We start from the raw sequence: 466 nt of genomic DNA on the forward strand, positions 1-466 counted from the left end.
ATAAAATTTTCATTACAAGACAGAAAGCAATATGCCGCTGGTTATATTAATGTAATCTTATGGAAAGCATTACGCCGCTGGAACTTTGACCATTGCAATAATCGATCGGAAGCTATACACAGCAAGGAATACGAATATTATACCAAGAGATCGAAAACAATACGCTGTTCGGACGTTTTGACTAGCCGTCGCACAGTGCAGACGCGTCGACCCGTCGCTCCGCATTTCGAGCGCAATTTCAGTGGTTTTTCAGTTCAGAAAATTACAGAGAGTGTTTGGTTGTGTTGCAGGAGTCAAACTGAATGATTTGATGCATAAAGTTTAATTAAACTCCCATTAGTTTGCCGGGAAACATCGATTCTTCCGATCTAGAAAGAGACAGAGATAGACGATCCGCGTTATGTTAAATATTTCAAGGTTCCCGATTCCACAAAATTATAAAAAGTATACGGCTGTGTAGCAGGGA

This window comes from Megalopta genalis, unplaced genomic scaffold (assembly GCF_051020955.1).
Source record: "Megalopta genalis isolate 19385.01 unplaced genomic scaffold, iyMegGena1_principal scaffold0443, whole genome shotgun sequence".
NCBI lineage: Eukaryota > Metazoa > Arthropoda > Insecta > Hymenoptera > Halictidae > Megalopta > Megalopta genalis.